General features: G+C 37.8%; 1 long non-coding RNA gene across 2 annotated transcripts; it reads right to left on the reverse strand.

Annotated features, from left to right (window-relative positions):
- Positions 1–240: 240 nt before the first annotated feature.
- LOC136851587 (uncharacterized) lies at positions 241–11,331 on the reverse strand. 2 transcript variants are annotated; one of them, XR_010856928.1, is made up of 5 exons: positions 10,389–11,331; positions 8,631–8,718; positions 6,974–7,298; positions 4,168–4,326; positions 241–725 (listed from the first exon to the last, which is right to left on the reverse strand). It is a non-coding gene; the product is annotated as an uncharacterized lncRNA (long non-coding RNA). The 2 variants fall into 2 exon arrangements; XR_010856920.1 differs by lacking the exon at positions 241–725 and having other exon boundaries at positions 3,970–4,326; positions 10,389–10,593.
- Positions 11,332–19,830: the final 8,499 nt, after the last annotated feature.

Raw genomic sequence — 19,830 nt, forward strand, 5'->3', positions numbered from 1 at the left:
TGTGCAGTTAAAAGAATGCTCTAAGACCAGTATTGCATAGCCTACTCTCTTACTTTCAAGAGAAATCACAGCTAACCATAATTTCTTATAATTTCTAGCGTAACCCTAAACTGCACTCAACACTTGTCATTTAAAATAGATATACAAAATGCATCACTTCGTAAAATCATAGTGATGTAGCTGATAAGTTGAGGAGCCAATGCATAGAAGGTTTCACTGAAATAACAGTAATCTATTATATCCATTACAACTCTTACTATTTATCCTTGTGTACAGAAATGGCAATGTGATTGTGAATAATTTGGGAAACAATAATCAAACAGTATTCTAACACATCATGAAGTATAGAAAATTTAAACATCATCTTAGTAACAGTAGAGAAAGGATTAAGTTCATACAGTTATATGTTCAATTCATTTAAGAATAACTGAGTGATTTGTATGTTTTGCTTTCATGTTTGAAATACTGTACATTCTGCAATTAGCTCACCATTGCTTCGCATCTTCGACTACCATTTTCATGGTACGGTAGTGTATATGAAAATCGACATTGAGCTGCTGTATTGTGAAGAGCTCAAAGATCAAGTATGATAATGCATAAAAAAATGTGTGCAAAGGAAAACTCTGAATTTGTAGTAGATTTTTGTGGTCAGATCTCCTTTCTAGTACTGCATTCCAAAGTATAACACAGATACTTGGTGCTCCTGAATCACAAACACCAGTCACCTGAAATCAGTACATACTGGTTTATATTTTGCTGTGTCTGCTGTGTAACTCAAATCTTTTGTTTTATTCTAATGTGCACCATTTTATTTTTTCTTTGTGACACTGTACAAGAAGTTAACTACAGTGGACCGCTGTCTGTTTGCGGTTCCGGATTCGCGGCTTCAGCTATTTGCGGATTTCTCTGTGGAACATATATATATACTCATTATTCGCGGAAAACCCGCATATTCGCGGTATTTTTTATTTCTTCCCGCATATTCATGGTATTTTTCATAGAGAAATACTCACAACTTACTGTATTTTCATATAATTTTCGTGACTAAATGCATTTTTTGTGATGAAATTATTATGATACTCAGGTATAAGCATTTTTCGAGGGTTTTTTGGTGTCTTGCACTGTCAATGTAGGCAGTTATAAGTGTTTTTAGAGGGGTGACAAGTATTGGCAGATTTTATCACAGGGGTGGGGTAGTGGTACACAACCCCCACGTATACTGGGGTCGACTGTGTCATGTTTTGTTTTATGATATTATGGATTTGTACATCTTGTCTAGTATTATCTCCCATTGGTATGTAAAAGCGATTTCTTTGGTTCGTGGAGTGTTTATATTTCACCATATGGTATGCAAGAAATGAATAATTAAGATGTTAGTGCTTTCTGTTTCAAAACACAGTAATATGGCTTGTTGTTAGTGCACTATGGAAAAAATAGCCTTTACCTGTTAGAAATATGAAAATTTTTGGTTAGTCACGTGTTCCTACTAAAGTTAATATACAGGTGACCCCTGCTTATTTGCAGATTCACCTATTCTTGGATTATTTTTTTAAACATAAATCCAAATTATTCAAGGTAAATTTGCCTTTTTGCTGATTTTTTCGTAGAGCATATCTAAAATATTCGTTGATTATTTTCATTTTTTGTGACCAATACATTTTTTATTATTAAAAATTACTATTTTTCAAATAATATTAATGTAAACACAGCAAAATATCAATAAAATGTTTTTTTTTTTCTTACAAAACATTTGCAAACAATGTGTGAATTCCAAACGTAAAGCTCCTGGGAAAGAAAATGCAGCTTGGGAAGCCCAAATACCTAGGCAGTGCTACTTGACACACTATTGACTGGCGTTTGCAAAGCACCCAGGAGCACCATTCATTTTCCTTGGCACTGATTGGCTGTACCCCCCCAAGACTTCATCTTGTGGAGATGTGCTGCAGGAGCCTGCATCTCTGCTGTAGACCTCTGCTGTTCCAGTGTTTCACTGCCTATATCTGTGTACTTGGCGTATCTCTGTGCCTCATTTTTAATCTTTGTGTATCTTTTTTAATCTTGCCCTAAGGTGCCTCCTAAACGCCCTGCTCCTTCTAAGGCTTCTGGCAAAGAGCCTAAGCACCAGAGGAAGGTCATGATGTGCCAGGAGAAGGTGGCACTTCTGGAAATGTTGAAGGAAGGGTAAAGTTACACCGCAGTAGCCCACCATTATGGTGTGAATGAGAGTACTGTCTGGTACTTCAAGAAGAAAGAGGCAGAGATAAGGAAAACCTTGGTTGTTAGCTTCTGCAGTGGTGCCAAGACTGTTTCCACTGTGCATGATAAGAGCATCAGGAGGATGGAGTCAGCCTTGGCGTTGTGGATAATGGACTGCCGTAAGAACAGCCCTCTTGATGGCAACATAATCCATGAGAAGGCACGAAAACTTTACCAGCTGTTGTACACTGTTAGAGAAGGCATACAGGAAGCAGACTTCTTAGGCTTCAACGACCACGCCGAAGAAGAAGAAGAAGAAGCAGGACCATCATTAGCTCCTGAAGGTTTTCAGGCCAGCAAAGGGTGGTTCCACTGTTTCCAGAAGTGGTTCCACCTAAAGTGTGTTTCCCTGCATGGGAGAATGGCATCGTCAGACATGGAAGCAGCCGCGAAATATCCCGAGACCTTCAAGAAGATCATCCGAGACAATGGCTACTGTTCAGAACAGGTGTTTAATATGGACGAGACTGACTTGTTCTGGAAGAAAATGCCTTCACGGACATAACTCATGAAAGATGAAGCCACAGGCCCTGGGTTCAATGCCCAGAAGGATAGGGTTACCCTCATCATGTGTGGCAATGCTGCTGGCTTCATGCTGAAACCAGGCCTCATTTACAAGGATGCAAACCCCAGGGCCCTCAAGAATAAGAACAAGAATGTGCTACCTGTGTTTTGGATGCACAACACCAAGGCCTGGATCACCAAAGTCCTTACGTCTACTTGTTCATTTAGAGCTTCATCCCTCAAGTTAAGGATTACCTCAGAACTTGTGTATGGAGTTCAAGGTGATGTTGATTATGGATAATGCTGGTGGCCACCCTGTTGATTTTTATTATGAGGGAGTCTTGAGTTCCTCCCTGCCAACACCACCTCTCTCCTCTCTCTATACACCTGGAACTCCCTCAAGCACCTTGTGAAGGCATTGGACACTGACAGTAAATTTATGCTGAAGGGTTATTCAGCGTAAATTCACGATTCCCCCACGCCTGACTGTCATTGGCCGATCATTGAAGGACATGAAGAAGGAGACCCTTAATGCGTGCTGGGAGAAGTTGTGGCTGGAGTGTGTTCATGATTGTAAGGGCTTATCTCCTGAAGAAGTACAACGTTCAGCCATTGATAAGGCAGTTCAATTGGCGAGGATGCTTGGAGCTACAGGAAATAACTGGGGCATGGGATCCTTATATGGAACACTCCGTAAAGTTTCTAAATGCCCTTGATGCATACATGGGGCCATATAGTAACCTCCTCGTCAGCATGAAGCAGCAACAGCAGCTTGTTTCTCGAGCCCATGAAGAAGGACCCTCTAACGCCTCATATCTTCATCGCCATTCATCGGACGGCACAGCTAATTCATCCTCATCAATCAACATTCATCACTGGTGAGTATCCATATGATTTACATAATCTTAAAACTTCCCATTGCAGTATTTCATGTATTTTTTTAATGCGTATTTAAATATTTAGGTACAGTACTTAACTGTTCCCTGTACTTGTGAGTGTACCAGTGTTACCCCTATCTACTGTATACTAAAAGAAAACCATAAGGCTTGAATACTGTATGAAAGAAAATGTGCGTGCCTGAATATAGGAGTAACTTATTAGTTTTCACCTTAGTAAGAGTAACAATTGTAAGTGTGTTCACGCTTAACTGTAAGCCATATATTTTTAAGGGTAATGTTGTAAGATGACTTTGAAATGATATTCAAGTGATTTAGGATGATCGTTTAAGGTATAATTGGTATTAGATCTATATCAGTACTGCTTTACAACCATTTTTACAGGCAGTTACGAATAGTTTTACTAAGGCCAAGTGTAAAATGAGAGCAGCAAAGACATATTCATCAGGCGAAAGGACTGTTTTGTACTTTCCTTCAAGAATGAGTTGAGTAATAACAACAATATACACACCAAAGAGAAAAGCTCCCAGCGATGCAAAACCCATGTGTTCGATGTACCCCTGGGGAGTTGATCAGATAGTATCCCAAACCTCATAAGGCAACCAAACATCACAAGGCTATCGAGTAGAACTATCAGGAATCCTGTTATCCAATTGAAGTTATATTTTGACTGAAATACAGAGAAAAGTTAGCAGTTAATTTAAGATGCTTTCAAGTGAATAAGAAATGTGTGGGAATGTTACCCTGTACTTACAGTCTTTTACAGTATTACTGAAATTTTAGCAGGCTTGCTGAAGCAAACCAAAAAGTTGCTGAAAGAAAAAGTAGTTGTAAGTTGCAAAACATGATAAGATGTAATTTTCCTTATTTCCCGTTTCTAAACTTGTACATATAGAAATTCATGAAAATACAGTAATAAGGTGGAGTACCACAGGAAAATGCTAAACAGTATCAATGATGAAAATTATATATGTTATGTTGAACATATTTTACTATTATGTTTACTGCCAGTCGAAAACTGAGTGTGAACTACTAGTTAGCAGATGCAAACAACCTAGTGTTTGAATTAAGTTGAGGCACCTCAGGGTTGGGAAACTTCACTTCTTCACTACTCTTGATTGTAAGTAGGTTTCCATAGCAGTATCAGAATAAGGCCTATGGTAACTGAATTTGTTTTAAAGCATGGACTGACATGTTTCTCCCCAGCTGGATATGCATGTCTTGTTTGTTAGACTCCACAGTTATTTCATTTTTCTATGGGCATAATTTTTTTTGTCCAGTACTTACAATATACTGTTACAGGTATATAATAAGCCTGTTGTATGTACTGTTATGTACATAGTGTACAGTTGCTCTGGGAAGTTCTGGCAAATTTTTCAGGCCATTTCAGACATGAGTTTACAAAACAGTAACTGGTAACTTTCAAGAGGCCACACCTCACGTCCCCTGAGGGTGACATATCATGCAGACTGAAAAGGTACTCATAGAAGACACAATGAGTGCAAGTTTTTTTTTTTTTTTATCAAATTTATTTCTAATGTTTTTCCTTTTATTCTTATTTCATGAGCATTATCTTCCCTGACCATGAAAAGTTAATGTAAAAAAAACATGGGTCCCAAGACACTGCATTCTCTAGAAGGACAATTTTCTTTACTCCTTTGAACAACCTTCATAAGATGAAGTCTTCACACCTCCAAATTCTTAGATGGACATAAAAATGGTCAAGTTCATTGTCTCAGATGTTGTACTTCTCTGGAAGCAACTGATGTATGGTCTTTTATATTTAAAGGGAGGCCATCGCCTTCGAAGGGTGTCCAACAGGTGCTGAAACATTGCAGAGGCAAAATTTCCCAGGGGAACCTTATAAATTCACCATTTCTATTTGAGGTTGGGAACCTGGTGCTTCGTAGGCTAGCAGCAGCTTCACTGGGTCTGATGTCAAGATCCAACACCAATGATCTTATTCCTCCAATGACATGGGTCATTGGATGAAAAAATATAATTTATTCATGCCACTGTTGAATTCCATCATGCCCACTGCAGAGTTGGAACTCCTCATCCAGAAAAGTTACTGAAAGAATTGGCAGTTGTCCCACCTTCAACCTGCAGCAGTCATACCCCTGATAAATCTCTTTTAGTGATGAATAAGGATAGAGCCCACCTCTGATATCAAAAGTCACACCAGCAGAACGCCCCCTAAGCAATGCCTTGAAAACTCATGCATAAACACCAAGAGTAGTCTGTTTCTGAACATCTTCCATTTTGTTTTTGCTATACATACTTGTAAATATTAAAAGTTGTATTTTTTTGCAAGAAAATGTGCTATTCATACCGTCTGATAATTACAGTCAATTTCTTGTTACCTGGCATAGATACAGCACCTTAGCTGTTTACGAAAAAGGGAAGGCAGTAGAGTTTGTATGCCCTTATGTTAACAAGAAATTCTGGCTGATATTTAATTCCATGGTGTTGTGGTACTTTTAACTAGCCTGCAAGGATAATCATTTGCAATCCACAACCCCTTGAGCCTTTGGCATCTATTTTCATAGTATGTCAATATTTCAGCCACTCAACTGATATATCTATCTAATAATGAATGTAAAATCGATATTGAACTTAAAAAAGAAATTGTTGCATGACTTATGAAGTTGACAGTCAACAAAGATGCAACTCAGTTGTGAAATTCCTGGTGTTTGAAATTTACAGCTGCATATGCAAATCCTAATGTACAATAAACTATACCCATTGCTATTTTGTGTAAATGTGTATTAAGTACAGGAAGTGTTACAATAAAAAGGATCACATTGCAATCTACCATAAATTGTTGAAGTACTAGAGTTATTTCTGAAATACTTTTGTAGTACTTGATTAAAAGAAAATTGTGTGGACACAGTCCAGAGGTCTCCAGCAGATCTACTCCCTATCACACCTTACCAAGCTTAAATGTCACTGAAGGGCACAAGGCTGTCTAAATCCAAACCAACCAAATGAGTGTAGTCTAGTTCTCTTTGGTAAATCAATCTAATTTATATATGTAACAAACAGTGAATGTGATTTCACTGTTCATATTTATTGATAGTGTATCAAAGTCTGTGTGTAATCTTGATTATGTGATGAACACTTAGGTTCATAAAATTAATAGACAAAGCAAAAACATTTTGCCATGACCAGGACCCACTAAATGTTCACTTAAATGAGATGAATATGAAATTGGTAGTGTTGCATTTGTGCCTCATTTTTTCTTAAACAAACAGAACCCAGACAGTTCAACAAATTACAGTAGAAATTGGTTCATTTGGAGTTTACAGTGATCTTACCTGCAATGTGAAGAGAGTAAGCATCCAGTAGATCTGCAGAGTGACAATAATCCCAACACCCATAGTAATCGTACCAGAACCAGTGGCAAACAGGCAAGCCTCACACAAGGTGAAGATAAATAGTGCTATGTAGTTCTGGGGAAACTTTCGCAGAATATCTCCGCAGCAGCTGAGGACAATGGCCATGGTCAAGGTTAAACCAATCGCCGTCCAGAAGAGTGCTGGAGTTTTTAAAATGAACTCTCTGACTTCGTCGACAAGGACAAAGGTGCAATAAAGTCCCAAAATGATGAGTAGCTGAATGGACTGAATTCCATAGACCTTCCTGAACGGACACAGGATAAGAAAAAGAACAAATTAGATTTTTTTTTTTCACTAAACTGAGGTTGCTTATAAGTGAAATTCGTGTTCTGAGAAAAAATGAGTTCTTCATAGTGGTTTACCAAGAGCTTTTAGATGTTATATTATTTTTGCTAAATATTTTTAACAAGAGATAACTGGACAGATGATTTTCCTTGAAAAATTAGTCCTCACAAAACATCCAAGATGTATTTTTAGTAAAATGATCAGGCGTATTTTAATACAAACATCAAATTCTCTTGGGGGGTGTGCTTTAATCATTGTAACTGAGCAAAGCGAGGTAGCAGTCATTACGTCTTGTAAACTGTCAATATTGATCTAAATATATACCTCAGTGTTATACAGCTTCATTTTTGCTCTGCAGGCCTGCACATAAATCTCATGAGCAGCATATGCCTGTAGAATGTGCTTGTCACTCACCCCTTCTTCTCAACTCTCTGTCAGTCTTGGTTCTGTCAGCTCAGCACTTCTCAAGGCTTCCTCTTCTTTGTCCTCCCGAAACTTCCAAGTGATGAAAATTATCATTTCTCAATAAATACCCATATTTCTGTGCACGCAGTCCTCTCAAAAATGGCAGTTCTTTTCCCTTTCCTTCAAATTTCTCGCCATTTAAAAATTCAGCATTTATGTTGAGCAGGTATTACATTTTGAAAGCTTCCTACTTTTCCTGGCACACACACACTTTGCAGTGCAACATCACTTAAAGAAAAAAGAAACTTTAACAATTGCCTCCAATTGTAGACACTTTCCATCCATTTCACAACTTCTGCAGAGCTCCTCCTTCCATAAAACTTTTTGTCCTCTTGATTCTTAATCTTTTCTCAGTACTGTACCTCGAAACTAAACATTTGCTTTCCAATAGCCAGTTTGCCTACAGGACTATCAGGTTCTTACAACTACCCCTTTAGAAATAAATACAATACTTACAGCCAACAAAATATAGCATATGCATAGGAGTCCAGACTTATTCAAACTGAATTAAGTGCTGTTCTTGGCTATGTTATAGACATAAACTTCTTTCATGTTATACCTCAACTTTTTTTTGACTGAGGTATACACCCTCTGGGTGTATACCTCAGCGTTGAACACTTTTTGAAAAATACTGTGCATCAACCAATCCTTTTATCTTTATTTACTCCTTGTAGATCAAAATTTAAGAAGAACTTTGCTTGATGACCGCTCACGCAATGGCCTCATAACTTTTCTTTCTCTCCCCTCCTTCTTTACACAGTGAAACATTAACAACAAATCCTTTCAGTGAACAGATTTAACTAAAAATCATGACTTAAAGTCTCACCTAAGGAATGGCATTCGGATTTCCATTTTCGAAAAGGTCTCGGCCATCCTGTCATACGTGCTATCTGAGACACTCATTTTGTCAAAACCTGCAATATAGAGAAACATTAACAAGCACTTAAGCAAAATTGGATATAGGATTTAAGCGAATGTTTTAGGTGAGTAGACTTATCAGGGAGAGAAAACATATACAGTATAAGCCCAATAAGGGGATAGTGCGCTGCTATACCCACTTTTTTTTAGCCTTTTACTTCACCTCAGTTCCACTTTCTTCAATATGTCTGTCCAACCACTTCAGCTCCCAAGCACTGAATAGGTTGGCAGCGCCCCAGTGCGTGGCTTTATAGCCGAATTTTCATAATCAGATTCATACAGTATAAGAAACTAATTTTTTGAAAATGGTGTATTCCTAACAAGGAGACATTATAAGTATACAATTCTGTTGAAAGTCCTGTGTTAGAACTAAAAAGATTTACAGCATCTAGAGTTGGATACCACAAGGTGGGGATATACTGTATACATGTGGATAATTTGGGGCAACTCGGTCAAACCAAACAAGGAGACAGTATACAAACAGATAGTTTTGGTAAAACTGCAAAATTTTCAGTTCATTTGCATTTTTCCTAGATATACAAACCCGAAGTATTTTAAACGGATGTACCTGGAGGTGAAAGCGGGTTGTTTTAAAATTTTGTAACAAGGCAATTACTATCCATTTCAGGGACTGCGACTCATCGTTTTTCCTCAAGTATCTTTCAAACTAATTATCTGATCATAATGGTACTTTGACACAGTGTACAAGACACCGCCCCACTAATTTTTGGTAATATATAGTGCATTGTCAAATGGTTGTAGTTAAGGCATTAACTCTTGCCTTACATAGTGTTGCCAAGCATCGCCAAACTATGCATTCGAACGTCCTTTACCCCAATCCCGTCCCTTCCCCTCCTCATCCCGCCCTCAAACCACTTTCCTCACCTCCCCATATCCGCCCCCCTCTTTCCTGTCTGTGGAGGATAGCGGACGTTCGATTGTGTAGATCAGTCCTGCTGACTCATGCGACTTTGCCTTTAAAAGCCAAGAGCAAACAGTTTAACTAACACCATTTGACAATGTACTATATTACCAAAAATTAGCGGGAGGTGTCTTGTACACTGTGTCAAAGTACCATTTCGATCAAATAATTGTTTTGAAAGATTTTGAGATAGTAGTTAACTAGCAGGGGTTAGGGGGTAGATAACCATGGACGTAAAGTGCCATAAAAATATCTCCTGTGATACTTTACTTCGTAGCGGTGCTGTGATGTGTGGCGTTGAATTACTCGCTTCTATGACATTATTATTATTATTATTATTATTATTATTATTATTATTATTATTATTATTATTATTATTATTATTTCCGTGGATGAAACCCATTCACATGGAACAAGCACACCAAAGGGGCCACTGACTTGAAATTCAAGCTTCCAAAGAATGTTGGTTTCAACCCCCCACCGCAGCAGACCCCACACTGCAGAGGTAACTGATCATGATACAGATACCAGTGATTTTCCATCGCCATGGAGGAGACGCGAACCCCCGCGACATCTGAGTGGCATTTCACTATCCACCGGTCATTTTGTTCCTTCCTCCTCCTTCTGCACTCGTGTTTACATCATTTCATGACTCAGTTTCCTCCCTAACTAGAAGGGCCAATTGGGCTGTTAGACTAATCAGATCCGAAGTTCGAAATGCTAAATGCTCGTGTCTTTCCTTACCTCAAAACGCAGAATCGCCAAAAACGTATAGAAAGCTGTATAAAGCTAATGAGATGTGCCCGGGGCTTCTTTCACAGTCAACTGGTGGTAGTAACCACCCGATGCAACTGGTCGTTGAGTCTTTCAGATAAGATCTGGCATTTTCGATAAGTTGAGAAAACTTAGCATCTCCGATAAGTTAGTGAAGGCAAAGGCCTTCAAAGCCGAAGTGTGGAGTCGTCATCCGCTAGCCATGAAAATGGAGAAATTGCGATTCAATCTAGTCTGCGCCGAAGTTTCTAACGCGCAATCGAGTTTCCCGTACAGCGTATGATCAAGGCCACCGGAAGCAGATCTGTCTTTCAGTGGCCTCGGTATAATGCTGTATGAGTCGCGGCCCATGAAACTCTAACCGCTGCCCGGTGGTGGCCTGTCCTATAGCGTTGCCAGAAGCACGATTATGGGGAACTTTAACCTTAAATAAAATAAAAACTGCTGAGGCTCGAGGGCTGCAATTTGGTATGCTTGATGATTGGAGGGTGGATGATCAACGTATTACAATTTGCAGCCCTCTGGCCTCAGTAGTTTTCAAGATCTGAGGGCGGATAGAATACAGTGCGGACGGATAGACAAAGCCGGCACAATATGCTTCTTTTACAGAATACTAAAAATGGAGAAATTGAGATTGAGCATTCTAAGATATATGACTACCCCAGACTCTGTTATCTAATGTTCAAGATCAGGTGTATGAATAAACTGCCCGGAGCGACCGTAGTATCTTATCTGCAGGCGACTGAAGCGAGACCAACGTGCATCGAAAAGTTGCATTTCCCGATTAACATAAATTCCCAGAATAAGCAAGCTCCGTAGGGGGTGTTAGTGCCGTCAGTGCACCTCACGGAGTGCACTGTAGGCATTACTAAAGGTCCTTTGCAGCAGTCCCTTCGGCCCCCTTGCTGCAACCACCCCTATCATTCCTTTTACTGTACCTCCGTTTAGATGATCTTGTTGTCGACCCTCTCCTATCAGTTATTTCAAAGTGCAACTGCTTTGAGGTTTTCGTCCCGTTACACCTTTCAAACCTTTTACTCTCAATTTTCTTTTCAGCGCTGAATGACCTCATAGGTCCCATTGTAGGCCTTTGACCTAAACTCTATATTCCATTCTAGAATAAGCAAGAGAGGGAGAGAATTTTGTACTTTGTATGATGAATATTTCTGACAGTGCTTTGATGATTCGCTTCTTTTATTTGTCTTTGGAGAGAGAGAGAGAGAAAGAGAGTTGCTCTGTCTCAGTAGCAGCTTAGTCTAACCATTGTGCCACATATCTGTATGTGAGAGAGAGAGAGAGAGAGAGAGAGAGAGAGAGAGAGAGAGAGAGAGAGAGAGAGAGAGTCGATTCTGGAACTGGCATCATCAAGTGGAAATCCCAAATCCGATCCGCAATGAGTTTCATTGGCCAATTCTAATACCGATCTAGTCCACACAAGCCTCGTCGAGGTAATCCCAACCCGTCTGGAGTGGAACTCTCTCTCTCTCTCTCTCTCTCTCTCTCTCTCTCTCTCTCTCTCTCTCTCTCTCTCTCTCTCATTAGGGTGTGGCTAATAATCCCCATCTCCATGAGCTGGGTCCCTCTTATAGGTATTTAATACTCTCTCTCTCTCTCTCTCTCTCTCTCTCTCTCTCTCTCTCTCTCTCTCTCTCTCTCTCTCTCTCTCTCTCACAAAGAATATGGTTGACTCTCTCAAATCCAGTCGCTATCGCGCAAGCATTTGCTTCGTCAGAAATCACATGATAGATATTCCCATTACAAAACACGACGATTTCCGGTAGTTTATCAAATTCACTCGTTATGAATGGATGAGTATATGAATGGAGGAGTAAATCGATAGTAATTCGGAATGTACACCAAGTTTCAGGAACACTTATGGTATCTTCTGGGTGTTTCCCGTAGGGGTGGAATGCCGTCAGTGAACCTCACATGGTACACTGTAGGCATTACTTAAGGGTTCTGTGCAGCGTCCCTTGGGCCCCTAGCTGCATCCTCTTTCATTCCTTTTGCTGTACCTCTCTACAGGGAGAGAGAATTGATTTCACAAGTCAGCATTTTAGAGCGTAAGGAGATAAGTAACAAGTCGCTATTGACAAGGCAGCAAGTCAGTCGCATTTTGTCTGAGGCCCTATAAATACCTCCAGTCACTGATGAGAATATTTATTCTGTTGAGTTTTACCAGACACAGAGAGAGAGAGAGACAGAGAGAGAGAGAGAGAGAGAGAGAGAGAGAGAGAGAGAGAGAGAGAGAGAGAGGCAACTTCAGTCATTATTTTGTGAAAGATGATTAAACGGAGAGAGAGAGAGAGAGAGTCACTTGTTTTGATAATGATAGAGAAAAGAGAGAGAGAGAGAGAGAGAGAAAGAAAGAGATGTCACTTGTTTTGTATAATGATAGAATTATTAAAACAGAGAGAGAGAGAGAGAAAGAAAGTAACTCCAGTACTTATTTTGTGAAAGATTATTAAAGAGGGAGAGAGAGAGAGAAAACTCCAATCACTTGTTTTGTTTAATGATAGAATTATTAAAATTGGAGAGAGAGAGAGAGAGAAATAACTTCAGTAATTCGTTTTGTGTAATGATGTTATTAAGAGAGAGAGAGAGAGAAATAACTTCAGTAATTCGTTTTGTGTAATGATATTATTAAAAGAGAGAGAGAGAGAGAGAGAGAGAGAGAGAGAGAGAGAGAGAGAGAGAGAGAGAGAGAGAGAGAGAGACCCGGCTAACGATTACATCTTGACGAAGTTGAAAGCAAAGTCTCACTTACAGATAACAATGCCTAACGACTTAAATAAGTTGCCATCATCTTTAAGGGCCTTGAGTGCTTGCATTCATATGGTCATGCATGTGCAAGCAACGGTGAGAGCATTATTTTAGTGTTTGGATAATAATAATTTATTATTATTATTATTATTATTATTATTATTATTATTATTATTATTATTATTTTAATTTATTACAAGGGTTTATATTTTTATTTTTATTTCACTTTATTTTTATTTTATATGTTTTATTTTTATTTTATTTTTATTTTATTTTATTTTATTTTTCATTCCGCCTTGGCAGTTGCTTGGAATATTTGTGTTAAGTCTTGTAACACTGTTTTCTTGATTGGAGTTATATATATACTGTATATATTACTATATATATATATATATATATATATATATATATATATAGAGAGAGAGAGAGAGAGAGAGAGAGAGAGAGAGAGAGAGAGAGAGAGAGAGAGAGAGAAAGTGCATACAGGATCATTTTCCAATAAAAAAAAAGGCCACCATGCTTATGAACAAACATGGCAGTAGAGGGAGAGAGAGAGAGAGAGAGAGAGAGAGAGAGAGAGAGAGAGAGAGAGAGAGAGAGGTCCATTATCCTCTCCTAATTCCCCTGTCCTGTTTGACTACGGCTTCCGCCGAGGATATTAGGAGCGGATTGCGGTATTGGCAGATATCATTTTCTTTTTCTTAGTGTCCTAATATTATATTTTTCTTATTTCCCTAACGTTATCTTTTTCTTATCTTTCTAACGTTATCTTTTTCTTATGTTCCAAATGTTATCTGGCCTTGGTCTTCTTAATCTTGATAAATCTCCATTGTTAATTGAATTTTTTTTTGTGTTTATTTATTTCTCTTTTTGTATTGTACGTGTGTGCATTTCCTTTATTCTATAACGTTTTGGGGATTTCTTACTAATGGAGTAATTGTATGGGTCGTTTCTTAATAGAGGAGGATTTAATATTATTTTCTTTAATTTTTTTGAGGATTTATGATTATGGGACGCGGGTTCGTTTCCGCTACCGGACATCATAATTACTTCAAACGTCTTGCACTTGGATCTAAGTCTTTGTAGCGACAAACATATCCAAAAAGCGCGGAGAATTCGAGAAGTAAAAGGTTATTGTGGCTGTTACAGTTATATATATATATATATATATATATATATATATATATATATATATATATATATATATATATATATATATATATATAGAACACATGCATATGTATATGGATGTGAAAAAAGAATGCATAACTGACTCATTTTAAAAATTTCAGTTTTTGCCTCCGCATGCATTTCTTCTTCATGTGTGCTTGCCTTGCTTTGCGCAGGCGCATTACTTTTGACTGTTCATCTTTAACTTAAAGCTCCATTTTTCAGCCCAGGATTCTGTGTATGTATGTATGTATGTGTGTGTGTGTTATTCAAGCACAAGCTATTTTTTCATCCCATGCAAGCAAAGAATTCGTTCTGCGTGGGCGAAAATTGTTTTATTTTCATTTGCGTTTGATTTTTTTTTTTTTTTTTGCGCTGGAAATCCGGCCGATGAATAATGCCTCGGTATTGTTGGGATAATTGGCACCGATGGCTTTATTCATTTATTTAATAATTTTTTTATTATGATTTTTATTTAGGTCTCCCAGCGGGGGCCGCCACACCTGTTGCACCAAAAGTAGCGTTCCTCTTTAAATAGCGCACGGGGGGACTAGGGTCACCGTTTCGGGGCCCGATAGCGCAGTGGTGCCCACTGATTTACGCTGTCGAATTGCGATAGTGGGTTTGAATGAAATTGTATCTTGGTGGCATTTCAGTACAGAATGACAGCAAGAAGCCGCTTTTCTTAATAAGTGACGGTTCCAGGAAAAAAAAGAGAGGTATTCCTCCTATTTCCTGTTATCTTCTGTTACTTCTTCTTTCCTAATACCTTCTTTTACTTCTTTTTATTTCCTATTACCCTCTGTTACTTCTCTCAAATGGACACCATAATATTCTTTGTGTAGGAAGGTTGAATTTCAAGCCAGTGGCCCCTCCAGTGGGCTTGTTTCTTATGAATAAGGTCCTTCTTCTTCTTCTTCTTCTGAATAATAATAATAATAATAATAATAATAATAATAATAATAATAATAATAATAATGAAGAAATCCACAGTGGTGTAAATGTAAATATTATATATTTATGTATTTGTATATATAGACAGACATACATACATACAGTCAGATTGCGAAGTAGAATCGACCTGGTTCTGGAAAGCTCTCGTTTTTGTATACATATTTCTAATACATATTTACATTTGCACCACTCAGGAGTTCTTAACCATCTTAATGACTCATACTATTACGAGATTTTTGTGGCTTATTATTATTATTATAATTATTATTATTCTTGTGAGTCACACGCTTAAAGAAATCCATGACTTGCTCTTCCGTCACGGCAGAGGAATGCCTTCAGATCCACTCGGGTTTCCTTGGCGTATAATTTCCCTTTTCCTTATTTTTTTTTATTTATTTTCTTTGTGGCCCCATGACTCAAATAACAGATTTCCTTCTAAATTTTTTTCCCCTCCCAGAAATATCAGACGTAAAAGATAAATGGGGCTTGAGTCACTCATTGTAATCTCGAGTCTGAAAGGTCGCCCTTAATCGCTTCCCGAGAAGACGGGATGTCTGGTGGAGAGAGAGAGAGAGAGAATTACTTCAGTCACTTGTTTTATGTAATGATAGTATTAATTTATTAAAGGAGAGAGAGAGAGAGAGAGATAACTCCAGTCTTTTGTTTTGCGTAATGATAGCATTACTAAACGGAGAGAGAGAGAGAGAGAGAGAGAGAGAGGGGAGGGGGTAGAACTCCAGTCACTTGTTTTGTGTAATGACAACATTATTAAACGGGGAGAGAGAGAGAGAGAGAGAGAGAGAGAGAGAGAGAGAGAGAGAGAGAGAGAGAGGAGAGGTGTGTTCTATATGAATAGATGTTTATCTTCTGAATAATAATATAAATAATAATAATAATAATAGAGAGACTTTGATAATAATAATAATAATAATAATGATAATAATAATAATAATAATAATAATAACGATAAACTTTAAAGAAGGGGGTCATGAGTGACAGACAGACAGAGAGAGATACCGGTAAAAACTATCACTTACTGATTGATCGGTTGTATCGCTAATCAGAACTGGCGTCGCATTCATCTCGAACCCTGCCTACAGAGAAACGACAGAAATAAGCAAACAACCACTAAAGAACGAAAAAGAGGATTAGCTATAATAAATAGAGATTAGAAGAAGGATGCTGCGTGTAGATGCTAAGATGTTCAGGTGATTTCATCTCAAAAATCATTCTATAATTTTATGACCACGTTTATGGCAACGCCCTGGGGGTTGGGGAGTTTAGGGAGGGTAGAAGGTATATAGTATGCCCTTGAATGAGTATTTTTTTTATTTATTTTCAATTTGTTCCTATACTCTCTCTCTCTCTCTCTCTCTCTCTCTCTCTCTCTCTCTCTCTCTCTCTCTTCTCTCTCTCTTTTTTATTTACTTTTACTTAGTTGCTATAATCTCTCTCTTTCTGTCTCTCTCACTTTTTCATTTACTTTCGGTTTGTTGCTATTCTCTCTCTCTCTCTCTCTCTCTCTCTCTCTCTCGCATGTAATGTATGTTTAACTACCTTTAGTTTTGCTGAAGATACTTTCAGCGTATAATTTTGCCTTGTATTTCTTAATTTTTATATATTTACACACACATATATATAATTTTTTTATTTTATTTTTTACTTTCATATTTATTTCTAACTTGTCAATCTCTCTCTTTCCAGGTACGTTGCTTTGAGAACCATTCTCCTGATCAAACTGACGTATTACGGTAAGGTAGTTTATACTCTCTGACCAGTGCTGATGTGACGCCAGTTTTTGTTTTTTGAACCAAAGTAAGCGTTTCGGAATAGGCCTAAGGAATTTCACTTTTACACATTGTGCGTTCTGATACCCTTAATTGTCCTTCATTTTGGTGAAACCCTTAGATTCCTTTTATATAATATATGTATATTTGTATAATGTATCTTTATAATTTTATAATGCATATGTATATTTATATTTTTATAATGTATATTTATATTTCCGTGTCTGCGACCCACAACAATCATTGACCACCAGATGAGCAAATTACAAATTTTTTAAGGCAATTTGCCTAAGTCGTTCCTTCCTCTACTGGGACGAATCCGGAACTGTCAGTTGTGAGGCGAGATTGCTGTCGCTATACCGGATAAAGAGAGAGAGAGAGAGAGAGAGAGAGAGAGAGAGAGATGAGGGGGGGGGGATATGGTACGATAGGAATTTGGGGAATTGTAGAAGAGTAATCTTGTGTACTTTTTTTTTTAGTGCACTTAAAGAATCTCTCTCTCTCTCTCTCTCTCTCTCTCTCTCTCTCTCTCTCTCTCTCTCTCCAGACAGTTGGTAAAATCAGTAACTGAATCGTAATATGAGAATTAATGGGACATTCGTTATTATTATTATTATTATTATTATTATATATATATGTATATGTATGTATATATATATATATATATATATATATATATATATATATATATATATATATATATATAAAAGTAAAAGACCCTCTTTCAAACATGTTATATTGAATGTCATTGCTTCATCAACTGCATTCATTTATTAGAAGGATGGAGAAACTATAAATAAAATTGAATGCAGCAATAACATTCAACTACATATTATTATTATTATTATTATTATTATTATTATTATTATTATTATTATTAGTGGTAGTAGTAGTTCACAAATACTTTATGAATACGTCAAAAACATAGAGAGTCCATGTAGATAAACATATAAATAAAAATAAAGATAAAATAGAGAATTAACCAAGACATACTAAGCCGAGCCACAGCGGTGGTGTGTGGGGTATCTGTCTCTGAGAAGTGTCCTGGGAAGAAGAGGGAGGGTGTAGGTGTAGGGAGAAGGGTGTGAACCGGAGGAACCGAGTGTAAAGAGAGAGAGAGAGAGAGAGTAAGAAGAAGTGCGATGAGACCCAGAGATGTCCACGAAAAGGACATAAAGCATTGTTGCTTCCATGAGAGAGAGAGAGAGAGAGAGAGAGAGAGAGAGAGAGAGAGAGAGAGAGAGAGAGAGAGAGAGATGTCCACGGAAAAGGACACAAGCATTGTTTCTTCGGGGGAGAGAGAGAGAGAGAGAGAGAGAGAGAGAGAGAGAGAGAGAGAAGAGAGAATGGGGCAAAAGGCCATGAGGTCATTCTGTTATTTTAACGACGCATAGTCATCAGCAGGCTCTCTCTCTCTCTCTCTCTCTCTCGCTCGTAAACAGAGGCGACTATTTCTAAAAAAAAAGCGATATGTTAATCATATATTTTCCCGGCTGAATATCATTAAAACATTTAGGTAGGAAAAAATGGTACCGTGTCGCATTGAACAGTGATTCTCTACAAGTCGCGTTCCTAATTAGTATGTTATGTAACGCGATATGTTTTATATATTAGAATGCAACTTATATTTTTTATATTATAATGTGACTTGATATATTTTATGTATATTGGGATGTGATGTATTTTATATTTTAGAATGTAACATGATATATTTTATATATTAGGATGTAACATGATATATTTTACACATCAGAATTTAACATGATATATTTTATACATTAGAATACAACGTGATATGCTTTACTTAGTAGAATGTAACATGATATATTTTACTTAGTGGAATGTAACGTGATATATTTTACTTAGTGGAATGTAACGTGATATATTTTACTTAGTAGAATGTAACGTGATATATTTTTATACTAGAATGTAACACGATAATATATCTTTCACTGTGGCGTGTGAAGGCAGGTAGGTTTTGATGTTGAAATTCAATTTCGACTTTAATATATAACGCGAGAACTTTCGTTTTTTTCGAAGGAAAAATTTTGAGCAGACTTGTTGATAAGCTCTCGACGCCGCCTCCGCTGAATTGGTTTGAAGCGGATAGATCTTTTCGGTTAATTCATTTATTCCGTTGTCTATCTTGTTCTTTGTTTATTCACCCATTTTATTCTTTCTTGGAGTTTCTCTCTCTCTCTCTCTCTCTCTCTCTCTCTCTCTCTCTCTCTCTCTCTCTCTCTCTCTCTCTCAGGTGGCATTCACGTCTTCGATCCCCGAAGCGGGCGAGGAAAAGAGCGGTCTGGGTGCGTTTCTTTAACCTTTTTTTTTCATCTCTGTTGACCTAAGCAGTAAATATTGTACCTGGTGGATAGTCGATTGTTGTGGGTTTCATCTAGGGAGATAAGAGAAAGGAAATCAATCTCCTCCTCCTCCTCCTCTTCTTCTTCTCAGCTTAATCCTGAGTCAGGGTCGCTGTTTTGTAGGGGCAGGGTAAAAGAGTCTTGTAACACCCTGTAGGCAACCAGATCCCTGTAACCATTCCTATGTTATATATTTTTTCCTTTCTCATCTTTTTCCTGCAGGCCTAATTCGGCTTCTAAGCTCAAGAGAGAGAGAGAGAGAGAGAGAGAGAGAGAGAGAGAGAGAGAGAGAGAGAGAGAGAGAGAGAGTACTGGTAGAATGGTTCCATCTCTCCCATAGGAAGGGGGAATTACGTCCTCGGCAACTCCCCCCTC

The sequence above is a fragment of the Macrobrachium rosenbergii genome, chromosome 1 (genome assembly GCF_040412425.1).
Source record: "Macrobrachium rosenbergii isolate ZJJX-2024 chromosome 1, ASM4041242v1, whole genome shotgun sequence".
NCBI classification, from domain to species: domain Eukaryota; kingdom Metazoa; phylum Arthropoda; class Malacostraca; order Decapoda; family Palaemonidae; genus Macrobrachium; species Macrobrachium rosenbergii.